A 20909-nucleotide genomic window follows, 5' to 3' on the forward strand; every position below is an offset into this window, starting at 1 on the left:
CAGGGCCTGCAGCCTGGCAGGCTATGGGTTCAAGCTCCCTAGCCTCCCCGAGCCTGGCCAGCACTGCGCTGTCCGTGGTGCTAGTCTCCTCCCTGGGAGACTGACCTTCCCCTATCGAAGGCCTGGGACAGACTGACTGCTCCTGCTCTGGGCAGCCTTTTTATACCTCTGAGCCTGGCCCTGATTGGCTGGCTCTAAACTGGGCCCTGATTGGCTCACAATAAGCCCCTCTCTGATTGGCTCACAATAAACCTTGTCTGCGCAGGCGCCCTGGCCTGCCCCAGCCCACTCTCACAGGGAGTGGGGCAATCCACCCCACTACAATCCCCAATGCAAGAAAGACATTTTATTTAGGTGCCTAACTATCCAAATATGAAAATGTTGGCCACTTTTTAATAGGGAGATGTCAAACTTAACTTGCTGAAAATGTAAGTTTTGTCTTACTATGGCCACAAGAATTTTCATAATTTTCTTTCACTGTGTATGCACTGCCATCGTAATACAGCTATACACAATTATAACAGAAGAAGGGGGGAAAGCATTCCATTGATTGATAGAAAGTAAATCCATCTGCTATAGAGTAAGATGTTTGGCAACTAAGGGGATGTCTACACTTTGAGATGGGGGTGTGATTCCCAGCTCAGGGAAACATGCACTAGCTCTGGATTTAGCCTACTATGTTAAAAATAAAATGTAGCCGCAACAGTGCGAGAAGCTAGGATTACCCATCCTAAGTGTGTACCCATCCAAGACCCTAGGCATGTACTCTGGTGGCTTTTCCTGTTTCTCGTGCCTCTGTGGCTATTTTTAGCATGCTAGCTAAATGAGAGTGCTAGCAGAGGAATGCCTCCTTGAGCAGCGAATCATACCCCCAACTCAAAGTGTAGACACACCCTAAAGTTAAAATTCTCATATTTGCAGTAATTATTATTTAAACATTAGCACTTTCATCCTCTGATAATTCAGCTGAGCTAGATCAGTTGGTTTTAAGGATTTTTTCCAGCAGGGCTTTAGCTGAACTAATAAACCAGGAGATAATCTGCAATTTTGCTAGAAATAATATAGCTGTTTCTAATCCTGACTCTTTCTATGGCCTTTCTAAGACATACAAACTATTGAATGAACCTGCGTGACAGGGGTTTGACCAGAGAAAAATAATATGTTAATTCTGGTAAGTGATTCCCCTTACGGGTTCAGTAGCTTTCAGCAATCATTTCCTGTTACATATTACACAAGGTAGTAGTAGTGCTGCCTCCATTGTACACTTTGTTTTTACATGTAGGGATTCTATAATTCCTCTTTTTATATATATGGGATCATTTGGAGTGTCCGCTGGTTATTTGCTTTTCTATGGCTTGTGGCTCAAAAAAAAAAAAAAAAAAGCTGATGTTCCAAGGATATGCATATTTCAAACCTTAACTTAATTCCCAAGTGCTTTCAAATTTTGTTCCAGCCCAAGATTGTTTTTAATGAGTATTTTGCAAGTTTAGACATTTATTTCATAGTTTCCTTTGTTTCTTCAAACTCTGATTCCATGTGGTCTTTTCTCTACTCTTTACTGGACACTCTTGAACACCTGGCAGCTTCCCAAAAAACAATTCACTTTCTCTTTTTCTGAGGGCACACATTTCTGAAGAGACTCCATTTTAGGATGCAGAGTCAAAATCGCGTCTCTCAAAGAGCTTTCTTTTCAGCCAATATTTCAGAGTGGCAAGATAGTGCTAGCACACTCCACTGCCTCTCTACTCCTCAAGGCATTCTGTGCCAAAAAATTAAAAACTCTATGCACAATATTTTAAAATTCTACAGAGGGGCCTGGGTATGGGGGTCTCAGCAGAGGAGTCTGGGTGCAGCTAGTTGGGGTTGAGTAGTGGGGGCTCAGTGGGGGTCTGCATGTGGGGGCTCAGTGTAGTGCAGGGGGTGGGGCTCAGCAGGGTGGCATTGAGTACAGGGAGATCAGTTGGGGTCTGTGTGCAGGGGTGTGGGTCCAGATTCATGGGGGCTTCAGATGCAGGGGTTGAGGTTAAATAGTGTGAGGTTTGGGTATGGAGTGCTAGGTGAGTTCTGGGTATAGGTGAGGCTTGGCAGGGGTGTCTGGGTATGGGAGGTCCAGATTCATGGGGGTTGGGTAGAGGGGGGAAGCAGTTCCCCATACAGTGATCCCTCTACCCACAGCTGATGAGTGATGGAGGTAGGAAGCAGGGGAGATGCTGAGCTCCCTGCAGCTGGGGGAGGTTTCTGGGGGTGGGTCTGACAAATCCCCAGCCACTCCTTGCAGGGAAAGAGGAAGTCCCATCCTCTCCTGCCTCCAGCCCAGCCGGGATTAGCAGCTGATCCTGGCTCAGGGTAGGAGCCACTAGCTGGGATGTTGCCACCCCTGCACTGATTTACCTCTCCAGCTACTCCAGGTGCCTGAAACTATGTACATGTGCTGCAAGGGAGTAGTGCATAACTGCTCTTGCAGCTTCCCTATCACAAAGTCATTTTTCTGTGGGGAAGCAAAGAAGTCTGCAAGGGACATGAATTCTGCACATGCACAAAATTCCCCCAGGAGTACCATTCAGACCTTTGTGGATTGGTATAGTCTTTCCAGACTGATTTCCCTTTAATTTTTTCATATTTTCTAATTACCCCTATAACGTGGAGCAGACAAGTTCCTCACCTGTTTTGGAAAGCAAAATGTTTCTTTGTTTTTCAGTTGGTCTTTCTGCTTCTGCTCTAGTTGACAGTAGAGGCTCTCCCTTCCCACTAACATCATCACGTTGGGAAAAAAAATCACAAGAAAAACACAGCTGAACTAACAACACTAGTAGTTGAGCTGTATAATTAAGCAACTTCCAAACTCCATGTCAAAATATCTGCATCATCCCCCACAGGTCTGCTTCATGGCTCCAAGTCTCTTATTCCCATGGAAGCTTTTTCAGTGTGAAGTACATGTTGTTTGCACATCACAGCCGAGTCAGATTATCCTTCAGAGCAGCATCACAAGTAAAGAGTGCCTTTGGGAGTAAGTCTCCCAAACCTAGGACTGCTAGTGCTCTGATATAAAGCTGATGGTAAACACTGCACAACCTAGAAGTGATTAATATGAAGGGCATAAAGAACACTGAACCTTTATCAGCAAGCCCCACCATTCAATGATTTAAAAGTTTCATTCTAGCCCCATTGCAAAACGTGTATGGTATTAGTACTAATCAATGTTTATTAACATTCAGACACATTCACAACTGTTCTAACAGCTGAGTGCCTGTAAGCTAAATTGATTTCAGTCCTTAGATACCCATTAACAGCTCTGTTTCCCATTTAGATAATGGAATACAGTTGTTTAGGGGTATTTATGAAATGACATTGATTTGATTTATAAGTGACCTTCACTGAGCAAGGCTTTGTGCATGTTGGAATTTAAATGATCACCTCCCTTTTTGGTTATCAGGTCATAGATCATAATTTCACAGCTCCAGCGAGACTGCCTAGGTCTATCATTGTAGTAAATATCAATGTGATATTTCTCTCTGCCTACGAGTGTTTTTCAGAGGATTAGATTTTAACTAATATGTAATTTCCACACATGAGTATCTTACTGTACTTGGTGAGTGTGATGAAAAAAAACAAATCAGAAGAGAATGGTATGCTTTTAAAAAATAAATAAATAAAGCCCACAATGTTTAAGCTACAAAACTAAATAACTAATCTATTTTGGAGGAAAGAAAAAAAAACTTTGACCAAGTAGCTTAATATATGATTAATTTATTAGTCTTTTTTTAAAAACAGAGCATAACACCTAAGTCGCTTACCTAATTAGGATTAGTTAAGAAAACTGGAAAAGATACTGGATATATTGAATTTATTGCCAGAAAAGTCTCACTTCAGCATAAAAATAATGCTTCTTTAGCAATGTATGGTGAGAATTTTTCAATAATAGATTAAACTATGGAGTAAATTAAAGTGGCATTTGTTTGAAATCAGAACATTCTCCTCAGATTTCTCCATTACACCCTATGATGGCCAGGATTTGTCCTTCAGATCTGATGGAAAGGACCCTGTTTGTACAGCTCTCCTTTGTACTACACTGTAACAATAGGCCAAAATTTTTTAAAATGAGCACCAAAGTTAGGTTGTAATCTTTACAGAGAGCCTAAATAAGGATCATGAGATGGAATTTTTAGAATACTTCTTGAAACTGTAGTGTGCCAACCCATACTCTGGGTCTTTCACTGGACTGCAGCAGTGTCTTCATGGGACGTTACTGCACAGCAAACTGGTGCACTGTAGGTTCACACACTGGCTGACCACACAGTAACTAGCTGTGTGGACAATCCCTAATAAATACCTAAATTTATGCACACAATATTTTGGCGAAGACTCCATGGTCCTGCTCCTGGGAAGGTAAGCGTTGGCTGACCCTGCCTAATTTTCTATACCTGCAAATATCCAGTCCGTCTGCACACCCTATTGGGTTACAAGATACTGGGCATGAACCAGGATTTATACTGCCCCAGGAGGCATCACCTGTATGGCAATCCCATAGGTGCCCAAAGCTCAGTGCCGTTCCCATTCAAATAAGCTAAAGATAGGTGTCAGCATATCTTTCAGAATTCTGCTCATTTCTCATTAGATGTATAATTTTTACAATTTGTTTGTCCCCAGAAATATGCCTATAAGACCTGATTCATGCTTATCCCCTCTTCTGAAAATAGCACAGGTAACTAGCAGAACCTTAGACAATGTTAGATGCCTAACAGACAGCAATTATATACCTTTGAAAATCTTGGCTTAGAAGCCTTATTTTAGGAAGGCTTTTTTTTCAAAGTCTTAGTCATAATTTGCCAGTTACTATAGTTAGTTTTTCCATTATATGAAACAGCTGTTGGTACACAATCTCATTTAAAATGACACAAATGGAGACAGACTTTCCACATTAGATTGTCGTACATAATTTAATTTCCTATTTTCAGAGATATGTCATGAATATCACTACATCTTTTTTAGCATTATTCCTTTTCCTTTCCATAAGGTGTCAAAAGTGCACATGTAGCACTCATAAGGGAATATGAAGGTTAGAGTTACCTGTACTCTGTCCCTTTAAGGGTTGAGGGTCTCCTGAAAGAATCAACAGGGGTAGCTCTAGTTTGCAGCAGCAAAGTTGTGTGTGCTCTAGAGAAGGACTGAGCAGCAATGGGTCTTGGGCAAGATGGATGTGTTGGTTATTTTGCACCAAGTTTCATAAAATTCCAGTTCTAAAACTGTCCCTGGTCTGGGAGTGCAACAGAACATACTGTGGCAAGGCACCTTCTCAGTCTCCCCAGCCTCTGCTGCTTTTAGCCCTGGTGAGATCGGCTTGGGTAATGTGGTCCCCCTTGGGACACAGGGGAAGTCTGCTCCCCGTCTCTCCACCAGTCCTGTTTAGAGTATTTTTACTCCCTTGTGGGAGAGAGCACTGCCTCTCCCCCTGGTGAGGCTCACTGTCCTGCTGCTCCAACACTCCTGGCAGCAGAGCTCCTTCTCTCTCCACTCTCCCCCTTTCCTTCCTCCCAGGGAAGGGTTTAAAAAGGTCTCAGGCAGCCCCAAGTTGGAATCAGCTGATCCTAATTAAGCCTCCAGCATTTTGTGAAATTGGACAATGGTGACCATGTATTTATACAGTGGAGTGTGTGTGTTCCCTTACCAACTTATCCAGGAAGAGGTCCAAGGTTTAGACCACCCCACCAGCAGGATGATGGAGTCATTAGGGTTCAAGAAAATGATTCAGCATCCCAAAAACAAATGGAATACATGTATGTGAGACACAAAGCTTTTCTGACTGAGGCTGGCATCCAGACCATTAAACAACAGATAAAAAGGAGTTGCCAGAACCAGATGCTATAAGACAGGCCCATGATGGGAGGGATTAACAACAATAATCTGTTTCAAAGGCATTAGTCAACCTCAGGATTCTGAGGTCCAAGTGGCCACAGTGTACACAAACACTTCATATCTCAAATGACCTCCAAACTTTTGGCATGGTGGAAATGCAGGGACTTCTAAATTGTATCAGTAACCATGATTTATCCTACCTAGGAAGGGCAGCTCATGTGGATGAATTCCTCACTCAGAGTTCTGAATCTCTCCAGGAACTGCAGCTTTATATATTGTTCTGGAGAGGAGTAGCCCCAAAAACACTAATGCAGTGATTCTCAAAAGCTTCTGAGCTGTCCACTGTTTAAGACAGAGAGCCTCTTATGGGCCATCTGCTTTACCAGTCCTCATTCAAAAGTCTCTGGAGACCTGATATTCCAAAACAGCAATCAGTCCACTAAGTTTTACATATAAAGCAGGGTCTGATAGGGTCTTGTCTCCTGTTTCAAGAAGCCTTGCAGATTTGGGATTAGTCCAAACAAGAAATACCTTGTGAGCATCTACCAGCCAAGACAGACAAACAAGACAGGCTATGCCTATGCAAAGTATAAGTATCTGCAAAAACTGTTTGTGGTCTAGTGCAAAAAAGCTCCAATTAATCTATCTGCATGCTTCATACAAAAATTACTTGCGTACCTCCTGCAGGTAGCAAAGACTGAGGATAAAAGTTTCCCTAAGAGTTTGACAGCTGTCTTAGCCTATCATTAAGATGTTGGGTCACATGTCTTAGACTAGAATGTTAACCTAAAGGATTTCCTGCCAAATCCACATGAAGTTCCAAAGACACAAGAGTGATACGTAGCTGAAATGGATATTTTGCATCAAATAATTACTGCAAAGTAATTCTATTAGTGATACAAAATTTGATTTCTTAATACCAATGGCAGCTGATTTACATCAGTATTCTGAAGCAGCATGTTGGAGGGTTCTATGAATAGAAATAAAATCTTAAGTCTTTGTTTATATTCATATTAGAGATATATTTATTGCCAAGCTAAGAAAGCCTCCTAGAAAGGTTTGATCCTAAAAATACCGTACATAGCGAGGAATTGAAGGAATTGAGGCAGTGGGTAAAGATAGAGCTTTTAACCATATAAGCACAACTTTGTGTCATGTTTAAAAATAAACATGGAAAAATAGATTTTCAGCAGCTGTGAACTTTCCCTTAAGTATCTGTCCCAGGAAATAGTTAAATCCTTCACAGCACTAGTATACTGATGTATTTGTGTGAGATTGTGGAAGACTAGAGCTGAATTGATCATGACTCTGTTGAAAAGGAGATCCTCTCTCAGTTTAATTATTTAGAAATAAATGGAAAAAGTACAAAATGAAATTAAGAATTAAGACCTGTACCAATACAGCTGTGCTGCTGTAAGATGGCTTGTGTAGCCACATTATGCCAACAGGAGAGAGCTCTCCTGTCAACATAATAAAACCAGCTCAATGAGCAGCAGAAACTATGTTGGTGGGGTAGCATCAGACTCCAATAGATTCACCACCTGATTCTGAGCCCAAAAGTACTTTCACTCACACCCTGCTTTGCTGCCCAGATCCCCATCCATACCTGTTACTTGGAGATAAAAGCTGACATAAATCAAAGCAGCCCAAGTCTGCTCTAATTTATGCTAGGGCCCAGGGCCAGGTCAGCCTGTGAATCCCTAAAACAAGTTCTTTGACTTGTTCCCCACCTCTAGCAACCTCTCACTGGGTGGATCTTGACTCAGAATCTGGGCCTGGGACTATAAACAGAGTGTCCATGGCAACAATTAAGTTTAATCAGAAATTACTTTTAAAAATGAGCTTTTTTTCCTTAAACCATAAAAATATTTTAAGAATTAACAGGCATAAGGACTAGCTAGAAGATCATTTCCTGCCAGTTAATGCCTTGGATCTTTAACCCACCAACTCCAGCTGGTCAGTAACTGCCAGGAAATACCAGACAGAGGTTATGATTGCTTAAATAAAGAGATTTTTTAAATTACAATTGACACTTCTTAATCTAATCCGGGCATACAACCATCTACCTGTAAAGTATAACATTTTTGACACTGGCAGAGAGATTCCAATATCAGTTTGTAAAATAGTCTCCAGCCAGCTTTCATATTGGTTTAACAAGTATAAGAAGAGCTTCTATCCTTAAAATTAAGTCTTTTTAAGGCTAGAAGCTCTTCTTAATTGTTAATCCAGTATGAAAGTAGATTCAGAACTTGTAGAACAGTCTCTAAAGAGTGAGATGCCTGTGTCAGTGTCACAAACAATGTAATTTTTCAGAAGAATGGCCTGCATAATTTGTAGATTCAGAAAAGCCATTTATAATGAAAACCTTTAATTTTAGTTACCTTCTACAGCTTATTCCTACTGGACTGTCCTTCTTAGTTTATTTACTTTCTGATTGCTGTGCAAAAAGAGCTCAGTTATTCCTTAAAGGTGAACTGCAAAGAAAAAAAGTTTAAGTTGAATTAATCATAGATTTAAATGCTAAACAGTTTTCATTACTCAGCATAATGAACATGGTAAGAACATAAGAACAGACTTGCTGAGTCAGACCAATGATCCATCTAGCCCAGTATCCTCTCTTCTGACAATGGTTGGTACCAGATGCTTCAGAGGAAGTGAACAGGTTACTTTATCAAGCGATCCACCCCATTGTCTGTTGCATCGCAAGAGCAGGAACGAAGTCCAAGCAGAGAGAGAGTGTGTGTGTATGCAGCCATCTTTATTCATTCCCAGCATGCTCTTATATACAACATGATAAGCAATCACAATTGCTAATTAGTTAATTAAACCCACACAGCCGCAGCTGTAACTCATAGGGTAATTATCATTCTACACACCTGTCTACCTATTCACAATTAGCTGGCCAATGAGAACAAGCCCAAAGCCAGCCCTTCACTCACAATTCTCAATCCAGAAGCCTTCAGCATCTCACATTCAATCCCACATCTCCCCCCTTTATTTACAATCAAAAGAAAAGGAAAAAAGGAAAACAAGATAAAAACATTCACCAAACATTTTTAACTTATAACAGCATAATACCACAATCTATCTTAATCAAATATTATGTTATTCATAAAACATTTGCAACTCATAACAGCATAACATTATAACCTATCATAAACAAAACTTTATAAGATCAACCTATATGACCATTCAATCCTTAACATATAATTTCAAAAACATCAAACGAACAAAACAAAACACAATAAACAAATAATGTAACCTCTGCAGGACCCCCCCCCCCCTTTTTTTTTTTTTTTTTTTTTGAAAACATCCCTCAGCTGTCAGGTGATCAAACTGACACTGAGGGTGGTGGGGGGTCTTAAGAAAAAAAAAACATCAAACCACATGACAATACAACAACAATTCTGGCCAGAAAACAGACAACACAAAACATAACAAGGAACATAAAACATAAATCTTAGTTCTAAATAATAATTGCATGGTACCACACAGATTTTTTTTTTTCAAACACAAAAAATCATCTCAAGTGAGTAATTCATTCATGGAGGATCAGACAGAAAAAGTCCTGGCAGAGCTAACAAACAGCTCTCCTCCGGGGGCTCTGGTTTCGCGACATCTGAGCGCGTCTCGTGAGGCTCCTCCGCATCTGCCTGCCGTCACTCCGGAGGACGCAACCAAGGCCGGACCCACCTCGCTGGCATCCACCTGGGACCCGCATCAGTGGCAACACACACATAACCCCTGCCCCACGTTAGCAAGTCAACTGGTCCTTTCCATATTTGCTGCTGATAATCAAACCATTTGACCGAGGGTCGGGGGGCCGCACCCTGCTCTTCCCCAGTCATCCCGTTGACATGTTTAATCGCGGGGGGCACCTGGCTGTTTTTACCAAGATGCAACCAATTAAGAGCTTGCAGCAACCGAGCGGCAGGCGTCTTATCCAAGGCGTCTGCCCGCTCACTGCAAATCCCCCCTTCTTGTCTTAAAAGGAGCGCCTTAAAAGAGGCATGAGCACATTCAATAATAGCGTGTAGTTTGTCTGCTTCAGCCTGAAGGGTTTGGACAAGCAGTTCTTTGGCTTGTAGCTCCTTCTTAATTTCACTCAACTCAAGAACCGCAGCTCTATAATGACGACGGTTATGTGCTGCATCTACTTTGGCTGCCGCAACCTGCTTTTGAAGGTTATTAACGTTTGACTTTTCTCTTTCGAAGGCAGTCTGTAAAGCTTGAATATTTAGGACTGCTTGAACCCGGAGATTCAGCTGCACCAGGTCTGCCTCTCTCTCTGCTAGTACTGTTTCGAGAATGGTGCTGTGCTCTCGCAAAGCAATGTTAGACTGACCAAAACCAGTGAGCTTCCCCCGTTCATGTTCCAGTTCGAGGGCCAACTTCTTGTTTATTTCTTCCAAAAGTTTTATCTTTCTCCTAGACTCTCGAAGCTCCTGGCTGGTAAGTGAAATTACTTCTTGCAGCTCTTTCTCTGACATCATCTTACTGTGGCTAACAGCCTGCAGCTCTATCTCTAAAGCTTGAATCCGTTCATGGGAAACCTGGTTATTTCCTCCATCAGCGATTTGTGCATCCCATTCTTTTTGCACTGACTGGAGGTGGCTTTCTAACTCCACTATCTGCTGGTGAACCTGGGATACTTCCTTCTGAAGTCTTGAGCATTCAACATCAATGGACTGCTTTTCACTTCGAAGTTTCAGTAACTCCCGTTTTAATTCTTTCACTTCCAAATCCAGCCGTTTCTTTGTAGATTTTAATTCACTAATCAGCTGGTCCTGTGAACTTGCATCTCTTTGATAAGCTTCCACCATTACTTTTTGCTGTAGGAACTGCTCCTTTACTTTTTGGGTTTGTTTCTTCAGGCTGACACTTTCCTGTTGCAGATTTTCCACCTGGCTCAATTGTGCCAAGATTTCTGATGCTGCCTCAGTACTTTCACCTAAGAAGTTTGCTCCTTCATCAAGTTCTTCTTTGCTTGCTTTTGCTGCCTGCAGAGCTACCTCTAGGACAATCTTCTCATTCTGCAAATATTGGATCGTGTCATCCTTGGAAATAACATCACCCTGGAATTCCTCTAACCTGGCCACCAGCTCATCATATTGAGTCTGTAGGTCATTTAGGGACTGCTCTTTGGTGTGCAATGATTCTTGGGTTAAGGTGAGCTGCTTCATGAGCACTAAATGCTCTTGTTGTAAAGATTCAAACTGCAGATCTCGCTGATGCAGAATCAATTTAATCTGTTCCAGTGTTACTGCAAAATCAGCCATTTTCTGCAGTTGTTTTCTCTCATCCTCAAACTCCTCCAATCGTCTCTGCGCGGTGAGCCATACTGGACTCAGGGAGAAAACCTCCTTATCGCCCTGAGCCACCAATTTCCAGAGCTCACAGCCCAACCGCTCCCAAACAGTTTTATTACTTGATTGAATGGAAAGTCCCCCTCTTCGTCCCCACCGCAACAGGCGGGATAACGCATCAGAGGGGAACTTTTCTCCCCACCGCTCCGTGATGCGTATCAAATCTGCTGACGCAGCAGTTCCCATGTTAACTGCTCACTTCTTGGTTCGAGTGCGCCTCCCTTGTCAGATGCCCTGCGGCTCCCAGCCGCTTGTCAGGTACGCCTCCTTTCTTCGGACGCTCCGCGGCTTCCCAGCCGTTTGTCAGGTACGTCTCCCTGATTCGAACGTCCCGCGGCTTCCCAGCCGCTCGTTCGGATTCCCTGCGGCTCTCAGCCGCTTGTCAGGCACGCCTCCTCTCTCGGACGCCCTGCAGCTCTCAGCTGCTTGACACGGAGACTCAGGCACTTCTTGCAGTGGAATTCCTTCTCCAGCTCCAGCAGCTGCTCGCTCGTGAAAGCCGGGTGCTTTTTTTTTTTTTTTTTTTTTTTTTACCACCAGTTCAGGCCCTTTAATCTGTCTGAGACAGGGTGCCGAAGCACAAAAAATGATAAAGCGGTCTGCATTTTTACAGCAAAAAACCTACAGAAATTTATAGGGAAAAAAAAAAATATTTTTGTAACAACTCACAAACAAGGGGAAACTCCCACATCTAGCACTCATTTCTTTAAAAAGTTCACTTGAATAGCCAGGCAGTCAAGCTGCCGCTCTCTTTGAAATGATAGTTACTTTTCCCAAGTGGCTCACAGTACTGCTTTGCTTCTTGGAATGTCCTCAGAAGGCTCCGTGTCAAAACAAGGTGACAGAATAAAAACCCCAGAGTCCTTTTCAGATAGCAGGGGAAGGAAGGAAGAGGGACTGCTTAGTCATAAAATTTTATCTTCTTCCCTTGTGGCTTGTGATCTCCTCCTCCTCCTCTGCCTCCCCAAAAGCCACCTCCTCTACCTCCAAATCTACCTTGACCACTCGACGCTGGGACTTCAGGTGCGTCCCTCTTTTTCTTTTTATCAATTCAGGCTACCGACACTATCTTCATTCATCACATCGGGGTCACCATTTGTTGCATCGCAAGAGCAGGAACGAAGTCCAAGCAGAGAGAGAGTGTGTGTGTATGCAGCCATCTTTATTCATTCCCAGCATGCTCTTATATACAACATGATAAGCAATCACAATTGCTAATTAGTTAATTAAACCCACACAGCCGCAGCTGTAACTCATAGGGTAATTATCATTCTACACACCTGTCTACCTATTCACAATTAGCTGGCCAATGAGAACAAGCCCAAAGCCAGCCCTTCACTCACAATTCTCAATCCAGAAGCCTTCAGCATCTCACATTCAATCCCACAATTGTCCACTTCCAACTTCTGGCAATCAGAGTTTAAGGATGCAGAGCATGGGATTGCATCCCTGATCATGGTGACTAATAGGCAGGGCTGTACCTAGTAGTGTGCGGGGCCTGGTGCAGAAGCAACAAACCCATCACTTCCAGGACTGACCACGCCTGCCAATTGCACCGGCCCATAGGCCCCCATAAAGAGCAGGGTCTGGAGTGGTCACCCCAATTTTCCATACCCAAGGGATGACTCTGCTAATAGCCATTGATAGGGTAGGGCCACAGAACATTGTAACTCACCTTTAAAATATTTTTCGCTCTGTAAACCACTTGATACTTCCCGGTTCTCTGAAAATAAGTATCCCAGATAGTATCAGCATCATACTGTGACAGCTAATACCAGAAGTCTAGTTGCAACCCACAGGCCAAATTCTGCAATCCTTAACCAAACAAAAGACTCCCTTGAACACAATAGCAGTTGTGCTTGAGGAAGGACCACAGAGTTTGTATCATTACTGATTATACAGTAAAACATTCTGGGACAGATGCAATGAAAGAGGATGTGCCATGAAGATTTTATAAAGGGGGAGGTTTTTTTAAAAAGGAAGTTAAAAAACATGTTTTTGTGCTGAATGCAACCCACAACATAGTGAGGGGGTTGAGCATCAGCTAAGTACAAGTTTATATGCTATTTTTGTCTTTTGATTTGTACTTCATCTTTAAAGGGTATCAGTTAGTTGTAGTGTACAATAATTTGGCAGTATCCCTATCAACTTCCCCTTTTTCCATTTGTTATATACTTAAAGTTTATAGCTGCTTTCGCTTCTACTCTGAGCCATGTTGACTTCTTAACCATTATAGTCTTCTTTCTTGATTGTGAATTCTCAGGTATCTAGTAAAATGTTCTTAGCAGTTCCCAATTCACATTTTTCTGTTCAACTTTTTTCTCCCAGATAATTTGATTATAATTAATTGTTTTCAAGTTTATGAAATTGGCCCTTTTAAAGTCCTAAGAAATTGCTTGGACTTTATGCTGTTTGCACACAACAAATGAAATTATCAAGTCATGCTCACATACACCTAAGCAACCACTTATTTTTAGTTCAGTGATCAATTCCTCTTCATTTATCAAAATGAGGACTACTATAGGTTTCCCCTATGTTGGATGCAACACTGAGTTAGGAAATCTATAGTTTTCGGATGTTTTACTATTATACCCTGAGGCTTCCAGTTTATTGTCACCCAGATTGAAGTCCCACATAACACAGCTCTTCCCTCCACCCCTCATATACATTACAGATGTGTTTTTAAATGAGTTAGTCAACCCGTTTTCTAGTGTGATTTAATGATCTGTGACAGACACCAACTAATACCCCATCTTGTGCTTTGTTAGGACATCGATCCATAAGCATTCAAGATCATTTGCTTCTGAGTTACCAGCAACTCAAACAGGTAATGCCGTTTTTGAAGTAGAGTGCCACTTCCCTCCCTTTTTGTACATTTCATCCTTCCTAAATAGATAACCATTTTAACATTCTAATCATTCACATCTTCACCACCAATTTTAATACTGAAATCAATGGGACCCCGGCGCCTACTGGGATTTTCAAGAGTGCCTATGCAGGCTAAGCACCTATCAGCATCTTTGGCCAGCTAGGTCCAGATATTCAAAGATACTTAAGTGCCCAAGTAATTTTTGAAAATGGGATATAGGAGGCAAAATGTTCATAAATGCCTATAAATAAACCTAAGTGAATTGTCGGTACCATCTAGCCTCCTTTATTTTTGAGGAGCTTTGTCAGAAGAATGAGGGATCACTATGTGACCATCTGAGTTATGCTAATGTGATACTGATCTTTTCAGTATTTTGTATTTGCCTTGGCTACCATCCCAAAATCCCGAGAGGAAAGGGGTGGCCATATGGCCAGAACATGCATGTTTAAAAGGTCACTTCAATTCACAAAATATTAGTTGTCAAAATTTTGACAACTCTTTTGAGTGTCAGTGTGAGAAAATCACAGACTGGAACAAGTTTCTTCGTTCAAAAGAAAAATGATCATGTACAGAAGAATGCCAAACTCACCAGCTTGCATTACAAAGAAATGGGTAAGCAATGGATGTGGGATCTAATCTGTAACATCACCAGCTGTATCCCTTAAAATACTGCAGATCAACTTCACTGAAGTGCATTAAAGATTAATATACTGCTCTGGAATCTGACCCAAACATCTCTTCTATGGAACCCTCCTATAATTCCTTCTCTGAAAAGCACTCACTCTCCCTCCCTCCCCCCGCCCCCGAGCAATCCTCTTCCAACTGTTGAGCAAAGCAACTCTAACCAACTGCTGAACACTCCCCCATCTCCTCAACAAACCACCCACCTCTCACCCAGCTGGTTTCAGTCCAGTTTCTAGTCAGAAACAATTGGCACACTTGTTGCCAGATGGAGCAGAAAGGTCAAAACGTGAATGATGGGGTAATTCAGCATCCCTCTCTCAAACACTAAATGCATTTTATAGTCATTCTTTAAAAACTGCAGAATAATGTACGACATCTACTACTGTATCCTGATTTCTGGTCCATGAGATTTATACAGAAAAATATTTGCCAGACAGAATAAATAACAATGGAATGTAAGGCCTAAAAAAGTAATCATTGTGTTTTGAAAGATTAAATTGACCAAAAAAAAATATTTGTTTTCAGGGGTGGGTGAGAATAGTATATAAATCCAAGAGACAGTATCTATTAGTAATGAAGCAAAATGGTTCCTTTCTTCCTAGGGTTAGGATAGTTTTATTTCAAACTCCTAATACTTAGTGACAGAAGTCAACAATTGAACATTCTGGGCTAATCCCACACAGAACAAAAAGCAGCTAGCGGACAAATGCATTACAAACCATTTCCACAACAGTTCACACAAAACTTACCACAGCCCATTCAAATAAATGAGCTTTTCAGCATGCCCAAAAAAACAACAAATTTGGGCTATTTCAGACCGGGGGGCAGGGGAGTAGCTGAAGTCGGCGTATCTTAGGTCAATTTACCTGGCCGTGAGGACAGCAGCGAGTCGACCACTCCCGCTCCCCCAATTGACTCCGCTTCTGCCTCTCGCCATGGTGGAGTTCCAGAGTGGACAGCAGAGTGATTGGGAATCTATTTTATCGCGTCTAGTGTAGACACGATAAATCGATCCCTGATAGATCAATCACTACCCACCGATTCGGCGGGTACTGTAGACATACCCTGTGAAGGACCTTGAAAGTGAATACAAGCAGCTTATGTTTGATGTGATAGAGAAGGAGAAGGTGGCTTAAAATGTCAAGCCAGCACCATATAAGCAGAAACCAACATGCCAGCAGTGTAGATACCAGAGCACAGATTTCATGTGCTCATACTTTACAATTTGGCAGCTGTATTTTGCCCCAGCTTCCATTTTCAAATGGATTTTGTGATGAACTAGAGGGCACAGTAGTAATCTAAAATTGAGCCAAAGGATTCAATCATAATAGTGAGATCCACACCCAAAAGAGTTGTTGCAGATGGGGGGAAAGCCATCCTGATCCCTGCAGCTATTTTTTGTTCTAAGAACAGCAGGGAATCTAACAAGATTCTCCCAAATTAGGAACCCAAGTGAAATCATGGATGCACACTGTCACAGGGGCCCAATGTAATCTTTTCATATTCTCTGGTTGCTTTCCCTATTCCTCATCACCTTAGCATAGGCTGAACTTCAATCAACTTGCCATCATCCATGCTCCAATACCTATGAAGCTTTTGAAGACATGCTTGACCACTCTGTCTGTATGGGATGAAGTGGAGATACAAAGCTGGGTGTCATCAACATACTGAAAGTTTCTACCAATATCTTCTTGCTAACTCTCCAAACTGCCTGATACTTGTGTTAAAGAGGAGGGTGACAGGGTGCAACCCCAGGAAAAAAGCGTTCAGGGCAAAAAAACAACAAATACTCCAAAAAAATCTCCAGTGCCAAATACGACCCCCTCCCCCCAAACACCTCTAAGTAAGGCAGATTTTTAAAGAATGCTTGATCTTTCCAACTCTGAGTCTCAGATCCTTCTTCCTTCTTCTATGGATGGTCCTTGCATCCTAATTTATTAAAATAGGATTATAGAATTTAATTGCTTATGGTGGAAGATGAGGCAGGCCCACACAGCCAAAGACAAAATAGCATTGGTTCTGCCAGTAGGGTTCTAGAAGCATAATCAGTATTTTTACATTGTAATTTATACCTTATTTCTCATTATGAGTGGGATGGTGCAATCAGCGCCCTTCCTCTTGTTAAAATCACAGGAAAAATCAACACCAAACTGCATGTACAGAGAAAAGAAATGCTACTGTGTGGTATGTTTCATCTGCTCATCCCACTTCTTCCTCACATTTTCCTGTGCTTCCCATAGCCTCAATGATTACCATGCTGCTGCTGCTGCTATGCCCATTGTCAGTTAAAAGTACTGCCTTTTCAAAATTGAACCATATTTCTCAAATAAAATACAGTAAGTACAGCAATAGTGAGATTTCTTATAATTTTTTTTTAAAATACCAGTAGTCATCTTCTGCAATAATAGAATGATAAACGTGTATAATACAGCACATGGTGTATTGACCATATCTCCCCTACTTTTTGAATCACTACACATGGACTTCCTCTTTTCTTCCAAATAAAGTTCAAATGACACCTTCAGGGTCATGACTTATCTCCCTCCACTTTGCCTGAGTATCACTCCCAGCAGCTCCTTCACACACTCCTAATTTTGTATATGCTTTCATGTCAGGCACTCAAATGGTACAGTATTGAGGGCCATGCCTAGATCAATGGATTCTCAAAGGTACATAGATTCTTAACTGCCAATTTATGTGGCAAAATCCACTATGTAAACCCCCCTGGGATCCTCAAACCCCCACTCCACTGCTGCTTATGACTATGGGCACCCAGGTTCTGCCAGTAAAGTCCCCAAGGCATCTACATTGCCACTCCTGAGTATGTGCAAAAGTGCCTAAGTCCTGATGCTACCAAGCTGCTTGCCACCCTCCCTCACAATGAGTTTTGGCACGATTCTTAAATCAGGCTTTCTGCCACCTATCTTCTGTGGGGCTTAATCCAGGAGATGTGACTACTGGATCAGGCCTCACCCAAAGGCAGCTGGTATGACTAGATTATGAATTTTTCAGGTAGGTGTGAAAGTGTCAGAATACCAAATAGACCAGGTGCTCAGGCATTCACCTGATATATCAGAAACCTGTTTTCAAATCCGCATTCTACCTGATTTGCAGGAGGGGCATGAGGCATTTTGTATTTCAAGCAGGAATCCAATTTCTTATTTATGTATGAAAGCTAGTGTATGCTTCCCAAAGTTACAGCCCTTTCTCAGAAAATTCATTCTAGAATCAGAGTATTTACAATTAAATCCACTAATTAGAGTTAAATGAAAAGAAAATCAGCTGCATTGATATTTCTTTGTTCCAAGTGATTATAAATATAGAACACCACAAAATTTCAGTTAATTTTCTCTATAAGGAAAGTTTAGAGTTGTATCTCATTGTCATGACTATTATATAGGCTACAGATAAGGTCAAGTCATAGCTCAGGTAACTCTTTAAGTATAACTATTGTGACAAAGGCAAACCAATCAACATCTACCTTCTACAACTACTTTGCAAGCAATAACTCTGTTATGAGTCACATGTCCATACTTCCTCATGCCATTGTCATAAGTTCTCATTGCTAGATTGCTTGGCCTAACTATCCTTGCTCTTTAAAGGTTCTGTGTCCACATGCTATTCTGCGCTTCAGTGCTTGAAAAACTCCCCATGGCAATGCTACCTTGGCACCACTATATACTAAGACAGCATTGCTGGGGAAACTGAGGTAGAAACATAGGGCGAACCCTTAAAGTGCAGAGATATTAGGATTCAAGAACTGGACTTTCCCTCTACTTAGCAATGGTGTCACTAATAGTCCTCTCAGTCAACAAGTCAACTGCAAATAAAGGTCAGATATAGCATATGAGACACCAGAATTATTCAGGGAATTTGCTGTTAAATTATTTTTAAAATTTTCACTTTTAAGACTGTTACTTCATATTTTCAGATAATTAGAAATATTAACACGTTACATTTGGGTGGATTGGCAGCAGGAATTAAACATAAGAATGGCCACACTGGATCAGACAAATGACCCATCTAGCCCAGTACCGTTTTCCAATAGTGGCCAGTGCCAGATGCTTCATAGGGCAATTTCAAATGATCTGTGCCCTGACATACAGTCCCAGCTCCTGACAGTTGGAGGTTTAGAGACACCCGGAGCATGGGGTTGTGGCCTTGACAGACCTATCCTCCATAGCCTAGGTAATTTTTTGAACCCAGTTTACTTTTGGCCTTCACAACATGCCCTGGCAAGAAATTCCACAGGTTAACTGTGTGTTGTATGAAGTAGTACTTCCTTTGTTTTAAACCTGCTGCCTATTAATGTCATTGGTAGGCTCTGGTTTGTGTGGTATGTGGAGGGATAATTAACACTTCCCTGTTCACTTTCTTTATAACATTAATGATTTTATAGACCTCTAACATATCCCCCTCCCCACAGTTACCTCTTTGCTACGATGAACAGTCCCCAGTCTTTTTAATCTCTCCTCCTATGAGAGCCGTACCATATCTCTAACCATTTTTGTTTCCCTTCTCTGTACTTTTCCCAGTTCTAATATATCTTTTTTGAGACAGGGAGACCAGAACCATATGCAAAATTCACAGTTTAGTCAGATCATAGATTTATACAGTGGCATCATGAGGTTCACTGACCCCTAGTGGATTAGTTCTTTCCAAGGTCCAACAGCTCCTTCAGCTGCTTGCTGCATATACTGCCACCATTCTCCCTCACTCTGCTTTACGCAGGGTGCTTCATGTCATAGCCCTCTTGCCAAATCACTGGGTTCCCCCCGGCGTATCAAAGTCTCTTTATCCAAGATAAGAGTTTTACCTCCTCTGCCCAAACCATGCCACTTCCCCAGTAGAACCCAGGCCCATCCTCTATTCTGGGTTCTACCTCAAGGACTCTATAATCAGCAGCCAAGGTCTGCATCCCGTTAAACCTTACTGCCTTTTCCCATACTAGCGCCACCTTGATTTTTCTTCTTTTCATCTCTACTATCTCAAGAATAGCTATAGGTTCCCTCACTGCAATTCCAGTCTGCTACCAGCTTCCTAGCTTTACCCTAGCCCGACCTATTCCTTCCAAGCTAGGTTCTATCATTATTCAGGGGTTACTTAGGCCAGCTAATTTCCCTCAGCTGTGGCCTATCTGGTTAACTGGTCTCTCCTCAGCCTCATTAAGCCCTTCTAGGCTGGCGTGGGGTGAACACCCCATCACAAGTGGCATTATGATATTTTCTGTTTTATTATCTATCCCTTTCATAATGGTTCCTATAATTTTCTTAGCTTTTTTGACTGCCGCTACACACATTGCATGGATGTTTTCAGATAACTATCCATGATGACTCTAAACTCTCTTTCTTGACTGGTAATAGCTAATTTAGATCCCATCATTTTTTATGTATAGTCAGGATTATGTTTTCCAATGTGCATTATTTTGCACTCATCAATATTGATCAATTTTGTTGTCCATTCACCCAGTTTAGTAAGATCCCTTAGTAACTCTTCACAATCAGCTTTGGATTTAACTATCTTGAGTAATTTTGTATCATCTGCAAATTTTGCTACCTCATTGTTCATGCTCTTGAATATGTTGAGCAGCACTGGTCCCAGTACAGACCCCTGGGGACACTACTATTTACTTCTCTCCATTCTGAAAACTGACTATTTATTCTTACCGTTTGTTTACTTCTTTTAAGCAGTTGATTCATGAGAATCTGTTTTATCCCATGACTGTTTATCCAAGACCTCTGTATCTAAGGCAGTAGAGACCACTGAGTCTCTACTGCCTGAGATAAAAGACTCACATCTGTTAGATCAAAGGCTCTACTGACTCAAATATCTATGGGTCCAGCCCTTTAGGCAGAGAAAGTGACACCAAGAGGGGAGGAAAAAATGAAAAAAGCTGAAAAATCTGTTTAAAAATCAGTTTAATCTAATCTGGAAGTACAAATACTAAAATTTCTAAATAAAAAAATAACATGGTTATTGTATGGAATCATTTCAGGGCAAAGTTAAAGTTGTTAGGGTGTTTTAACTGTTAATGTTTGCATTTTTTAAGTGGAATCTTAACTTTTAATTTTCTGAGTTTGTAATATTTGGTTCTGAGATAATTCCAATGTCCCTGTAAAGATATTTACCCTTATGTT

At 41.5% G+C, this 20909-nt stretch overlaps 1 long non-coding RNA gene across 3 annotated transcripts in view; it reads right to left on the reverse strand.

The window, feature by feature from the left end:
• LOC123372380 overlaps positions 1 to 20909 on the reverse strand; it is a 116904-nt gene that overhangs the window by 73534 nt on the left and 22461 nt on the right. Inside the window, exons 2-5 of one of the 3 annotated variants that reach the window (XR_006580251.1) lie at positions 12895 to 12942; positions 8235 to 8327; positions 2663 to 2748; positions 1252 to 1759 (exon numbers count right to left, since the gene is read on the reverse strand). This is a non-coding gene — a long non-coding RNA (uncharacterized LOC123372380). Of the gene's footprint in view, positions 1 to 1251; positions 1760 to 2662; positions 2749 to 8234; positions 8328 to 12894; positions 12943 to 20909 lie in introns of those variants that run through there. The other 2 variants (XR_006580250.1, XR_006580252.1) reach the window with 2 other exon arrangements.

Source organism: Mauremys mutica, chromosome 6 (genome assembly GCF_020497125.1).
Source record: "Mauremys mutica isolate MM-2020 ecotype Southern chromosome 6, ASM2049712v1, whole genome shotgun sequence".
In the NCBI taxonomy this organism is placed as follows: Eukaryota; Metazoa; Chordata; order Testudines; family Geoemydidae; genus Mauremys; species Mauremys mutica.